This window comes from Cupressus sempervirens, chromosome 1, assembly GCF_028749045.1.
Source record: "Cupressus sempervirens isolate cs-2001-9-10 chromosome 1, ASM2874904v1, whole genome shotgun sequence".
Taxonomy (NCBI): Eukaryota; Viridiplantae; Streptophyta; class Pinopsida; order Cupressales; family Cupressaceae; genus Cupressus; species Cupressus sempervirens.
The window spans coordinates 270,110,636-270,122,916 of NC_143118.1; the positions used below are offsets into that span (position 1 = coordinate 270,110,636).

The following is a 12,281-nucleotide window of genomic DNA, read 5'->3' on the forward strand; positions in this document are numbered from 1 at the left end:
TTTCACCCAGTAAGGAACAAGTAAATTTTTAAATAATAAATTTTTATACTTTATATTTTGAAAAATTACAATCTTATGAAATATCTAAGCTAAAACTTTTTGTTTTATAACAATATAGATAACTAAATATAATTTAAGAAGAATATCGAGAAAATTATTATATAAAGTCTTAAATTATTTAAAATATGATGATAAGTTATGTATTCAATATTAGATATTACATTTGAATAGGTTCGAATAGCATTTGAGTGACTAGATTTTTTATATCTTTATTAGAAACGGTGAAGCCATATCTCTCCTTATAAATGAGCAGGTAACTTCTTTCAATATTATAAGCATGGTCCTTGCTTATAGTTGGAACATTGTCGGGTTTCAAATACTCCCAATCTAATTCTTTGAGTCTTTTTTTCAAGGAGATCTTTAATGTAATCCAATGCTTCTTCTTTGCTAGATCCAAGATGATCTTTCATGTAATATGTTATGATTGAAACTAATTCTCCATGATTTGATTCAGCCTTCAAAACCAATCAATAGAGTTAGACTTAAATTGATTTGGACATATAATTAATTTAATTTATTTTACATGTGCACTTTCTACTATACACACACATTTAATATTGTTAATATAATAACATTACATACCTTAAAGGTTCTAGTGTCTCCTTTTAATCTAAGGGATCAACTTAAAAGTTCATTAAACCTTGATGGGTAGTCCATTTCTTGAAGGATGTCATCTAAAAGTAGGGCATCTAATGTTAATGTAGCCTGCAACATGGTTACATGGTACCCTAAACTTGGTGCACTATTTTCTAAATATTCTTCTAAACTTGGTATGTATCCATTAGCAAGCCACTCTGCTTCCATTGTAATGCTTGTCAATAATGTTCTCACCGCACACAAAAATGATGCATTCACTGTTGCTTTCCTAACAAGTGGTATCAAAACCTAGCTAGTTGTGTTATCCTTCTAGGGTAGGGTTTGGTTTTTTGTGCCAATTTGTTTTAAGTGGAATTTGAAAATTTTTGTCTATGAATTGAGATGGCAAGTACATCATGATGAGTGGACATTCAAAAGCTCAATGGCACCAACTTTGAGATGTCAAAACTTAAAGTAGAAGATTTGCTAGTTGATCAAGATTTTTGGACTGTTGTGTCTAGCATGAAGCCTTTAGGCATGAAAAAGGAAGATTGGGAACTAACAAATCAAAAGGTAAAAGGATTAATAAGATTGAGTTTTGCAGATTTCATCTTATTGAATGTCCATGAAGAGAAAACCATGCATTCCTTGTGGAAAAATTAGGAGACATTTATTAGGGAAAATCCTTGGTAAACAAGATTTTCTTAAAGAAGAAATTTTACTCCTTGAAGATGGATGAAAGAATGGTTGTGGTAGATCACTTAAACTCATTTAATATGGTGATTGGATAGTTAACATCTACAGGTGTGTTTGTTGATGAGCAAGATTGGTGCATGCTACTATTATGGTCATTGCCTAATTCATGGGATCATTTGGTAATGACCATCAGAAGTACAACTACCAAGTTGAAAATGGACAAATTAGTTGTTGGACTTCTATAAGAGGAAATGTGAAAGAAGTCATCTAAGGTGGCCAAAGAAGCTCTAAGTGTACAAGGTAGATCTGAGGAAAAAAGTAAGAAGAAGGACACAAAGTCAAAGTGCCTGTGTTTGACAATGAATGGTTGGTTGATTTAGGAGCATCCTTCCACATGACTTCTCATAAAGAATGGTTCTTGAAGTATGAACCATATAATGTTGGAATGGTGTTCTTAGAAAGAAATTCCACACTGGAAATTGTTGGTATAGGAAGAGTCAAAATTCAATTTCCTGATGGTAGAATAAAGGGAATTTATAGAGTAATTCACATACCTAGTTTGGCTCGAAACTTACTTTTTGTCAGCAAGTTAAATGATGTCAAATTTTAGGTAAGATTTTTCCATGGTGGTTTTAAGATGACTACAGGTTTTATTGTTTTAGCTAAGGGTGAATGCATTGGAACACTGTATAAGTTAGATGCAAAACCTATATGTTGTAATAGCAACTCTGTCAAGTCTGATAAAATCAATATAGCAACACATGGTGTAAATGTGCTACAAGTTAAAATTCCTTTAGAGAAAATAATGCTCTGGCATTATAGGCTTGGCCATATTGTTGAGAAAGGTATAAAAACCTTGAAGAATAAAAGCTTTTTTGAGGGGTTGGTTGATTGTAATCTTAAATTTGATTTATGCAAACATTGCATCTATGGAAAGCAAAACCATGTTCAGTTTTATTCTAGTTCTCAAAAATCTTCTAGTTTGTTGGATTATATTCACTTTGATGTATTTGGTCCTATGGATGTTCCTTCTTTGTCTAAGTCAAGATATTAAGTATCATTTATTGTTGATTATTCAAGAAGAAAATTCATTTATTTTTCAAAGAAAAAATTAGAAGTGTTCAATCATTTTAAGGAATTTAAAAACCTTGTTGAAAATCAAACTGGGAGAAAGATTAAAATTTTAAGGATGGATAATGGTGGTGTGTTTTCCAATGCATATTTTGACAAATTTTGTGTAGATCATGGCATCAAGAGGCATAAGATGACACCTTATACTCCATAGAAGAATTGAATAGCAAAAAGATGAATTGATCATTGATGGAGAGAGCAAGAAGCATGTTGGCAAGTGTTGGCCTCTTGAACAAAATTTTTGGGCCAAATTGGTGGCAACAATGTGTTACTTGTTGAATCATTCTCCTACGATAGTGCTAGTTGACAAGACACTTATAGAAGCATGGTCTGGTAAGAAGCCCTCTTCAAGATATTTGTGTGTCTTTGGTTGTGAGGTGTATGCGCATGCACTTGAAGTGATCAGGTTGAAGTTGGATAACAAAGTAGTGAAGTGTATCTTCATTGGGTATGGTATTGGTGTGAAGGGATACACATTGTGGAACCCTCCTCACTAAAAATGTCCTATACAATAGGAGTTTTATCTATCATGAAATGAAACCTAACTCACTAGAGCAGCTGGAGAAAACTGAGGAGAGAAAGAAAGCAGTTTAAATCCCTTTAGCTTCTAGACATAAGGTATTTCAAACTCCAAATGAAGCTGAGAATGAGAATCTAGAAATAACTAAGAATGAGAATGAGGAGAGCTCGATAAATCATACAAGTGAAGAACGTGATCTTGAACCTAACTCGAGAAGTTTTACCATAAGAAGTGAGGAGATCTACTCAAGAGAGGCAAAAAATTGATAGGTATTGGTTATTCACCAAAGAGATTTAATTATTCCATGTTGAATATTAATTTTGCCTATTCTTTTGTTATAGATATTGATGAGCCTAGGACTTTCAAAGAAGCAATTAATATGCCAAATTTAGATTCCTAGTTGTCAGCCATGAAGGATAAAATGAAAGCTTTGGAAAAGAACGAAACTTGGATCTAGCACCTTTTCCTAATGGGAAGAAACCTATAGGATGTAAATGGGTCTTTAAGAAGAAGTACAACCTAGACAAAAGGATTGAAAAATACAAGGCAAGATTTGTTGTGAAGGGGTATTCTCAAAAATAAGGGATTGATTATGGATAAATATTTTTTCTTGTAGCTAAGCTAACATCTATCAAATTTATATTGCCACTTGTAGTGACACATGACTTTGAAATTGAGTAGATGGATATGACGATGGAATTTCTTCATGGTGATCTTGAAGAAGAGATATACATGTCCCAACCAAAGTACTTTGCAGAAAAAGGTAAAGAGCATTTGGTATGTAAACTAAAAAAATCTCTGTGTGGTTTGAAATAGTCACCCAGAATGTGGTACCAAATATATGATACATATGTTTTGTCTTTGGGTGTTATGAGATCTAAATTGGATCACTGTGTGTATTATAAAGTTGAAGGTGATCAGGTACTTATTATTTCTCTATATATAGATGATATGTTGTTTATAGGCAATAGTAAGGAAATGATTTTAGAAATAAAATCTCAATTGTCCCTAAAGTTTGAAATGAAAGATTTAGGGTTGGTAAAATTTATTTTGTGAATGGAAATCAAAAGGGACTGAGTTGGTAGAAAAATTTGGCTCAGCCAAAGAAAATATATTACTGATGTCTTGGAGTAGTTTAATATGACTGGCTGCAAGTAATAGGTTGTTCTAGTGTTACATGGAATGAAGTTGTCAATCAATGATAGTTCAAAATCTCCTGATGAGATTGGAGACATCAACCAAGTACCATATACAAGTGTTGTTGGAAGCCTCATGTATGCAATGGTCAATACAATACCATATATTGTGCAAGCATTGGGAGTATTGAGTCAGTTTATGATGAATCTAGGCAAGTCACATTAGGATGCTATGAAAAGAGTTCTACAATATTTGAAGGGTACATCATAGTACACATTATGTTATCAAGGTAATTTAGTGGGATCTAATAGGTTGGTTAGCATTCAAGGTTACGTTGACATGGATTGGGCTAGGGACATTGACAAGAGAAGATCCACCAGTGGATATGTATTCATGGAAAATGGTGCTACTATCAATTGGATGAGAAGATGACAAAGCATAACTACATTATCAACAACTAAGGTAGAGTACATGGCATCTACTCATGCATGTTAAGAAGGAGTTTGGCTTAAGCATTTATGTTCAGATGTTGCCTATGATGTAGGAAGAATTGCAATTCTCTGTGATAGTCAAAGTGCAATATGTTTGATGAAGAATCCTACTTTCCATGCTAGAACAAAGCATATTGACGTAAAATACCATTTTCTATGTGACATGGTTGAAGATGGAAAGGTAAATCTTGAAAAGACTAATACTCAAGAGGATGTTGAAGATGCATTAACAAAGTTGGTGAACATAGCTAAATTCAAATGATGCATGAACTCCATGGGGTTTAATACCCTTGACTCTTGTTAGCCATGTTGAGTGAGTGACTCATCACTTCATCAAGTGGGAGATTGTTATGAATGTTAAAGTCATGAAGGAGTCCACTATACAAACCGTACTATGGAGGAGTGCACCATACAATACAGGAGTGAATCATATGGTGGAGCGCACCATACAGACTATGGCCTAGTATGATGAATGAGGAATTCGGTACGGTGAGTGAGTCCACCATACTTGTTTCTATGTACATCTCTCTGAGTGATACGGTCATGCTAAGTTTGTTAACGCTCTCAGTCATGACTTTGGTTGAATTGGAAAACCATTTTGTCTATAACCATTTCTCTACTAAATTTTGTAATGAATTTGTAGGATGTATTAATGGCTACAAGATTCCTAAAGGTGTGAGATGTTGAAAATTAGGTTGATTGAAAGGGCAATTTGAGCCTATGAAAATTTGAAGGATTTTATGTAACTTGTTACTGTAATACAAAGTTGCTCGGGTTTTTGTGGTGGTGGGTTTTTTCCCAAAATGGTTTCCCAGATTAAATTTGGTGTTTCCTTTCTGTCTTGTGTTTGATATTTTATTTACTTGCATATCTCTGCAATTTTGTTGTTGCTTATTTCTCTTTAATTTGGCATTTAGAAACAGTTTCCACACCATTGCTTTCCTAACAAATAGTTTCATAAGTTTCATAGATATCATCTACAATCATTGCAAGAGCACAAAGGTTTGCAAACTCATGTCTAAAAGCATAATATTTAGCATCTATACAATATGCACAATGTAAAGGAAAATATTCTACATGACAATGACAAGAAAAGTCCACTTTATCCAAATCCAAATCCTTCCACCATCTAAACACAATATAAACATATATTGTTTAGTTTCTTATAAAAATAATCCATAATTTTATTTTTTTAAATCAAAATAATATTTATAAATATTTAAATTTCTTACCAACAATTTGTATGAAGAGACTTGGAAGAAAAGAGTGAACAAAAGGAAAAGTTGCTTTGAACACAAAGACCAATAGTAAACAATAGATGCAATGCATTAAAGTTTTTGCCTAAAGGTTATATTGTTTGAAGAGGTGTAAAATTATAAAAGTTTGAAAAGAAAATGAAACAATATAAAAGTAAAGTGTATACAATTTTCTAACATAGCACAAGAGAAAGACGACACACATTTGATCACTTGAAGGGGGAGACAAGTTATGGAAATTTAATCATTTCATCCCCAACTGAGCACTTCAGGAGAGCAATGAAAGAAAGAAAAAAGAAATAAAAAAAGTAACCAACTACTTGAATTTGGTAGAGTTAGCCATACACAAATAAATAAAATAATTGTTAAAATACTTATATATTGTATGGTATAAATAAATATACAAATATTAAAAGTTAAATTGTGTTTAAAGTAAAAAAATATATAATAATTGAAATAAATTAAAAATAGATTTAAAAAATGCAAGAAACTTTTTTTGAAACTTATGATAACAACACTAAACATTTATCTCATTAAAATTCAAATATATATTTTTTTAATAGGTAATGGGCCAAAGCCTACACAAATTACCTGTGTTATGGATCCTTGTTCAAAATTCTAATATTAATAATAATATAAAATATAATTTTTTTTAAAAATTAAATAATCGGTAGATCAAAAAGAAATGTACAATATCAAAAGAGGGGAGGTGAACCTCAACCTCCTAGTTTAATTGGTAATCCATGATCAGTCAACTAGCATAATATGTAATAGTTTCAATGAGATTACAAAAAGAGAAATTAGATAAGCTAATCTAGAATATCATCACGATCATCAATCCACGTAGTCCATCCCAGCTTTCCTTCCATCCAAACAACTTTCTTCCGCTCAAGAATATGAGCAAAGAACTCAAGTCTATTAGAAAAAGGGCCTCTAGTATCTTGCATCTCCTTAATCAGTCACTTAAGGGCTTCTTCAAAAGTAGCCCGGTCATCAATAATGCTAGCTCATTCTAGCCCATGTTTCATTTTGTAGATGAACATAGTAGCGTGCCCATCATGGAGAAATATTTTTAGCTTGTCCTTCTCAAGTTTCATAATGCAACACACCTGCGAGATAATCTTAAAGTGTATGAGTTTCAATTGAAACAAAGTAAGGGATCTACCAACATCTTGGAATTTGTCCTCATTTCTATTTTTCCAAATAAACCAAAGAATATAAGAAGAGAGAATATTCTAAAAAAAGTTAGCATCCTTCTTGAGACCAGATATGTTTCCAAGAATAGTATCTAGCATAGAGACATTATCAGTTATAGATATTCCAAAGAAATTCCATATAATCCTAGCAAAATGAAAAGTAAAGAAGATATGTCTTAAATTTTCAGGAACCCTACAAATAGAGCAAGATTCAGTATCACTACCCTAATTTTTAATGGGAAGTCTATCAAGAAGAAGATGTCATTTAAAATGTAAGATTTTGGGAGGAATATGAGACATCCAAAATTTGTCAAGGATTTTGTATCATTCAAGAGAGTCCAAATTCATATACCAAGTGGTATTCAGGTGTGATAAGATAGAGTGATCTTTATTAAGCACCTTATATATATCTTTGGCTTTGATTTTATGTAAGAGGGATCCATCATCCCAGTGAAAATATAAGAATCTATGGAAATCCACATCACATCTATGAGGAAGACTGAGGGGGTGACAGGCATTAACTATCATATTATAGGTATGTTTATGAGAGTCAGGAAGGTTAAAATTAAGCCTAATATCCTACCAACTTGCAAGGTTGTCCTTCTCCAAAATATCAATAAAGCTCTTGATACCAAGGTTGTTCCAATGTTTTGCAGAACACCCTTGAGTCAAGGCAAGAGGCTTGCCATTATGTTATAGATTCCACCAGATAGAGCATTCACCATGGATAGAATTATTGCTATCGAAGTTAGAATTATAAATAAAGCCCCTCACCAACTCCCAAGCCTTCCAAATAGACTTAAAAACTATGGAGCCTTGAACAGAAATAGGAAATGTCCCAGCAACAAGGTTAGCAAAGGGAAGGTTCTTCCAATATTTGGCTTGCGTAGGAAATCCAGATTGAATATTGTTTCTAAGAAAATTTTTCCAAGGCTCATGACCATCAAGAGCCTGAAAAGTCCACTTAGCAGCAAGAGAAACCCCTTGAATCCTAAGGTCTTTAAGGCCTAAACCACCTAACTTCTTATCAATGTGACACCAGCTCCATCTAACATCATGTTTCTTCCTATTACCTTTACCATCAGACCATAGGAATCTCCTAATAGCTTTCTGAATTTCAAACAGTTGGTAATTACTAAACATCCAAACAGAAAAATAGTATATACTATAGGAAGACAAGATTTTTTGGCACACCTGCACTCTACCAGCAAGTGAAAGCACCCTATTATCCCACTTGTAGAGTTTCTTAATAATTTTATCCTTAACCCAAATCCACATGTCTTTGAGTGATGGGGAGATGGAAAAAGGAACCCCCAAATATCTAACAATCTTATGAGGTCTGCCCCATGAGTAACCAAGTTGGAGAAGCCAATCTGGAGGTTCCTCTTTCCAGCCAAGCATGATAGATTTGGACTTAGATATACAAGCACCAGAGATGGTTTCAAACAGCTCGAGTTTTAGATTAAGATGCTGCATATTAAGACAAGATAGTTCAAGGAAGAGAGAGGTATCATCAGCAAATTGGATATTAAGAAGCTCAGAATTGTCAGGCAAGGAAATCCCATTAACTTTGGGAGAGATAGTATCATCTCTGAGGATATAGTACAAGGCATCAGAAGCAATAACAAAAAGATCAGGAGCAAGAGGACATCTTTGTTGAATGGATCGGGACAAGGGTATAGGATTAGATAAAAATCCATTGATTTCAATTCTAGCAGAGGAATCCTTAAGCAACACTTGAATATATCTAACAAATTCATCAGGGAATCGAAAGGCCTGAAGGATAGAAAGGATGAAATCCCATTCCATTCGGTCATAAGCTTTCTCAAAATCTAAAAGAAACATAGCAGAATTCTGATTTGAGGACTTGGCCCACTCCATTGACTCCTAATTGGTGACAAGGTTTTCTAAAATATATCGTCCCTTGATGAAACCAGTTTGGGTGGAACAAATGAAGTTGAGTAGAATATTAACAAGCCGAGAGGCCAAGGCTTTGGCCAAAATTTTGTATGAAATGTTGAGCAAGGTAATCTAATATAATACTATTATCTACTTTTATACATGAGACAATTGAAAAGACAATTATATTTAAAAATAAAATAAAATAAGCACAAAGAACATTGTCATTAATGTAGAAATGATTACAATAGTACCTGCCTATGAAAAAGCACTAATAATTCCTTTTTCACCTCATTATCTCCTCTCCTCACTATCTGATATCCACTCTTAATTATAATTAGCCTTACTTTAAGATTGATTCAAGCTCTCACCGATGGACTGACTGCATGATATTGAAATACAATTTAGCCAGATTTAGAATTTGTTTATTACCAGCCATCCTATAAATCCGAATTAGGTAGTCATGGTTAAACCCTAGATAATCATAAGAGGTAAAACAATAAATAAGCAATGCATTTACTCTATCCAGGATCTATTATCGCCATATATGTCCATGTACTTCACTGCTTCGACTCTGGGTAGGTTTGTGTGCCAACCGTACTCAGAAGTTAAATGTAAAAGATGTACTTTAAAATATAAGGAGAGTTAAAACCAGAGCGTATGGACAACATTATCTCTCGTGAAAGATGTGAACTAATATTAGCCTTCTGTAAAGCTTCATTCAAATATGTTGTTGCAAAGGATTTAGCCTCATCCATAATATTCTCCTCTGGGAAAGCAATTAAGGAAGCTCTGTAAAGATTTATAATACTTCCTATCTTTTCTTCCTCTGATTGAGTTGACGGACATAAGAACATCCCATCATTTCTTTGGAAGTGTTTTTAACACGTGTGTCATTAGATCAAATAAGTTAGTGCGGAAAATTTATTAAAATCAAACATCTTTGTAATCAAAGTTTATTAGAAGACAAGGAGGTTTTTTGTCTGAATTAGGAGTATGAGATTTATGTAATAAGGTTGAAGATGGATCATTTATATATTGTATAAATTTTGATTTCTAAAATAAAAGTGTTAAATAATCAAAATTGACTTTATTTTTTAATCTTAATTTTTTTCCCTTAGTGTGTGATATTTAATGTTGACTGAAAGAAGTTAGATAATAGTGATACTCATGTTAGCTATAGTTGATAATATTGCAGTATTATTTTAGATTAATTTTATTTATTGATGGTTTTGATGGCTTCCCCCTGTAATGGCCTAAACTTTGGTCTTTTTCTTGAGCTGTAATATGACTACTGTATCTTGTTCAGGCCCTCTCCTTGCCATTTCAATCCAAAAAAAATTCTAAAATGTCGTAACATTCACAAATGAAAACATATAGAGCAGAAGAATATAAAGGCTGCCCTTACACATCACACTCTAAAAGAAAAAGAAAGCTTACAAAAAGCAAGTCAATTTTAACTATTTAATACTTTTAGATACAAATTTTGATCACCTAAAGATGCAGGATATCTGTTCAAGGGAAGGACTTGAAGTCCCAAGCTGTGGTATTCAGATTTCTAGAACAACCATTCCAATATCTGCTAACAAATAATATAAGATAAATTTTAACTATTGAAAAGCATGATAAACAAATGTACCATCCAACTACTATTTTGAATGATAATTATGAGCACAATATAACATCTTTTTTTATTGTAACCTATAAACATAATCAAGTGCTTGTTTTATTTCATTTTGGAAACGTCTATCTATTGCAACACGTTGAACTTTATCAAACAGTCACAAAGCACTCGAAAGCATTCTCTTCACAAGATTTACCACTTTTTTCTGTGGGCATTTGATGGAACATGTCCTTGATCTCTCCAATAAGCCTCTCATAGTGTTCCATGTAATGAGAAGTCTGTAAGATTTTTATACATGATCATCTTGAGAAATACAAAAAGGAATAAAAGAATATAAAAAATATGACTTAAAATGAAAGAAGTTTACATACATCTTCATCGTCCCACAAATTCGGATGATGGTTGCCTGTGCGCCTGATTGGAGTTCCAACAGTGGTGGTGGAAGCCTTAGTAATGAAGGGATTAATTAGCCTACTCCTTATTAAGCTTTGGCTGTTTATATTGAAAATCTTACTATTATATTGTTTGGGTGGATATTTAAAGCATGAGATCAAAACAGAAGGTGAAACAGAGGAAAGAGCCATTGCAAGAGCTTTGTGCCACTAGAGACTTTTGATGGCCTTTTATAACAAGAGCTGTGAATTCTGTGACAAACTTTTAACACTTCGAGTACATTTAGTTCAATCTATCATTTGGTTTTGATTACGTGGAACAATTTATTTTTTAAAATTCTTATACGTTATCTATTGTAGGTATCAACCCAAACATATGCGTCACTATTTCTCTATCCATTTGTGTGATCTGAGAAACAATACATTCAGTTATCATAAATAGCTCAATTTTTTTCCTTTAGTAAATATAGGATTACCTACGCCAACTAAAGTTAGATCACCTAACTCCCCTATTTGTCCTTGGCTTCCATTATTATTATTATGAAATATGGAGATGAAGTCTACCTTCACCCACCATTGACAAGACCCATATAAATACAATTTTATAGTATCAATCAAAACAAATGTTTTCCTTAATAAACTAAAAATTTAAAGAATTGGATTTAGAAATTATTAATTCAGTATCCAAAGATAAATTAGGGCTATTTTGTTTCCTCATCTTATGTTTCTCTTAATTTTGATGTAACAAGAACTCCAAATTTTGCCTATCCATTCTACACTATATTTAGGATATGACTAACACCCCTCTAAGAAGAAATGGCCAATGCAAAATGAGAAAATTTGTTGTGCTATTTGGCCAACTTAATATTTACATTTATCATGGAGGAAAGAGGAAATTCAAGGTACATAACATGTAGAGAGCATCCATGAGCACTTTAACGATGAGAATATTCACTCCTATCATATTAACACCCTATAAGAAGCTATTTTTCATATTGACAAAAAAATGTCAGAAAATCAATGATTTACTATACATAAATAATATAAATTGATGATAATATTAATATTCATATTTGTAGTTGCCTTCAGACATGCACTAAAAACCAGAAGAAAAAAAATAAAAAATTACAAATGTGCAATATGATTTACAAGGAAACTCCTAGAATATTAGAAGCCGATACTTCTTAAGACTAATCATGAATCTTAGAGACGGAGAGAGATTCTAATAATTAATGGCATAATGGCCTTTGATGGCATTTTGTAACATGAGGTGATGAAATCTGTGACACATTTTCAACTCTTC

The 12,281-nt window shown here is 32.7% G+C and overlaps 1 pseudogene; it reads right to left on the minus strand.

Moving 5' to 3' along the window:
* Positions 1-217: 217 nt before the first annotated feature.
* On the minus strand, positions 218-11,170 carry LOC149577157 (alpha pinene synthase, chloroplastic-like; annotated as a pseudogene).
* Between the last annotated feature and the right edge of the window lie 1,111 nt (positions 11,171-12,281).